Here is a 3,039-nt window from a genome sequence, read left to right on the forward strand (position 1 = left end):
CCAAGCCACATATCAGTGTCCTGGTGGCAAAGAAGACTAAGAACAAGAGTTTCTGGTTCTACCATGTGGAGATGAAATTGTAAACAAAGAGGTGTGATTCAAAGTTCTGTGAAGAAAGGAATCAAAACAAATATCCATACAGAGAGATGGGCCTCAGGACAGCCTTCCAGAGTCCCTTGCACACCAGTAAGGTGAGCGGAAAGATGCTAGGAGTCCCACAAGCCTCTATTGGGCACAGAAGTACTTAGAGCGCTGGTGGATCCAAAGGGCCTGCTCAGAGCAAGGGGAGTACAGAACACAGACACTGATAACTGAAGTCCATTGTGGGATACTGGGTCACTTCAGGCATAGATGCAAAAAGAATAAAAGACCAATACCCAAAGACTACAGCACAAATACCTTGAGCAGAGGCCACATTGTGAGAAAGAGAATGGTACTTGGACCAGATACCTATCCTGGAAACCAAACATAGTAATGGAAGCCTCTGTGAACTTGGCCACCCCAGGGGAAAGATAAAAGCACAAGGGAAGGGGAGATCTCTGTATGTGACAGCCTATATGTAGCCAAACTGCAGGATCAGTAACTCACCACTTGCAGAGTCCAATTAACAAGAGCGAGTTCTGATATAAAGAAAGTATTTATGCCATAGCTCACTTAGAGAAAGAAGTACAGGCTTCCTACTTTAAGAGTACTGCTTCCCTGCTGGGGCAGAAAGCAGGGTTTTTTAAAGGGGGGACTTGGCATGAATGACATGCAGGACAGGCGGCAAGCAGGGAGGGGTCTATGTGACTCGTTTCGGTGCCTTATCTACTGCGTGGTTGAGCTGGCACCTTCACCAGCAGAACTAGGTTGTAAAGTGGTTGCTATCCCAAGGTGCTCTGCATGTGGGAGAGAGTTTTGTAGCGGGCATACTTTGGGTTGTAAATTGACTGTTGTCTTTCAAGACAATCTCCCGGTGGAAGAGGTTCCTGCTCTAGAGCTCCTAAGCACACAGTTAGATAAGCTTACCCTGTATCCCTGGTGAAGGAAAGGTAAAAGGTTATAATTGCATTTCTAAAGAGCTAAGTAGGAAGTGGGGAATAGGGAAAAACGAGGAAAGATAAAAGATGAAGAAAAAATTACAAAATAACTTATTCTCTTTCTCTTAGAAAAGTAGGGATACTTGCTTACAGGTAGACCCAAAAAGCCCAGTGTTATATCATAAATCAGTGTTATCTTGAGTGTGCAAGTGTGAAAATGAGCAAAGACCAACCAAATAAGAAAAACAAAGGCTATTTATACAGAGCTTACTATAGCAAGGGGTCAACCACCATCACTGTGTTTTGGCAGAGACTGAAAGGCAGGCAGATGAGTGGGAAAACTTTATTGAGGAAAAAGCCAAGATTTCGAATGTGCTCTGAGTGGAAGCTGCTGGTCTAAGGAAGCTGGAGGTGACTAACTAGAAGGAGTGTTCTATGTAATTGGAAGGGGGATGCATCCAGCTTTCTCTGGTTATTCCTAAATTGGAAGTAGAGACAAAAGTCAAGGAAGCTGCCAGTTATTGATCAAGTCCTGGCTATTTTGGGCAGATTATTACTGAAGTGATTGTTTAGCTTATTGGGTTGTTACTAGACATAGTAATCTGGCCACTTGCAAGTGTGACTTACAACAAGCTGGCTTCCTCGGCTGTTAATTATAGACAGGGTGGTAGTTTCCTGGGCAGAATGCTTCAGACTGTGTATTGAAGCTCTGTTTTCCTACGGTCTGTCATTGTCAGTTTTTGTCTCTCACAAGGTCAATTTTTTTCTTCATTAACTAGAAAAGATGTCCTAAAATTGAGCTCAGAAACACATAAATTTACATTCTTTCATATCAGTTTCATAATCACAAATTCTAAACCTACTTGTCCATATTATTGATATTCTCTGGCCTCAGTGAAGAATGCCTCAGGTATTATGACAAAGACCATAATTAGACTCCTCCATGTTATAAGAGCTCCTGTAGGATAAAATCTGCATATGCAAGAGACTTTAAAATGGTGTTTCCAACAAAAGAGCAGGATTTCCTACAGGTAACTTTGATATCTTCTCCCTAAGGACACTCCTCCTGCAAAGACAGTCTCCCCACATCATCTTTGAAAATAGCATTGTTGGGGTTGCTTCTGAGATGGTTGAATAGGGACAGCTCCAGTCTGCAGTTCCCACCAAGATCAATGCAGAAGATGGGTGATTTCTGCATTTCCAACTGAGGTACCTGGTTCATCTCATTGAGACTGGTTGGACAGTGGGTGCAGCCCATGGAGGGTGAGCTGAAGCAGGGCAGGGTGTCACTTCACCCGGGAAGTGCCAGGAGTCAGGGGATTTTCCTTTCCTAGCCAAGGGAAGCTGTGGCAGACTGTACCCAGAGAAACAGTATGCTCCTGACCAAATACTGTGCTTTTCTCACAGTTTTAGCAACTGGCAGACCAGGAGATACCCTCCCATGCCTGGTTTGGTGGATCCCATGCCCATGGAGCCTTGCTCACTCTAACACAGCAGTCTGAGATTGACCTGCAATGCTGCAGCTTGATGGGGGGAGGGGCATCCACCATTGCTGAGGCTTGAGTATCTCACAAACAAAGAGGCCAGGAAGCATGAACTAGGTGGATCCCACCACAGTTCAGCAAGGCCTACTGCCTGTACAGATTCCACCTCTGTGGGCAGGGCATAGTAGAACAAAAGGCAGCGGACAGCTTCTGCAGACTTAAACGTCCCTGTCTGACAGCTCTGAAGAGAGTAGTGTTTCTCTTAACATGGCATTCAAGCTCAGAGAATGGACAGACTGCCTCCTCAAGCAGGTCCCTGACCCCTGTGTAGCCTGACTGGGAAACACCTCCCAGGAGGGGCTGACAGACACCTCAAACAGGCGGGTGACCCTTTGGACGAAGCTTCCAGACAAAGGATCAGGCAGCAATATTTGCTGTTCTGCAGCCTCTGCTGGTGATACCCAAGCAAACAGGGTCTGGAGTGGACCTCCAGCAAACTCCAACAGACCTGAAGCTGAAAGGTCTAACTCTTAGAA

This window comes from Macaca mulatta, chromosome 8 (assembly GCF_049350105.2).
Source record: "Macaca mulatta isolate MMU2019108-1 chromosome 8, T2T-MMU8v2.0, whole genome shotgun sequence".
Classification (NCBI taxonomy): domain Eukaryota; kingdom Metazoa; phylum Chordata; class Mammalia; order Primates; family Cercopithecidae; genus Macaca; species Macaca mulatta.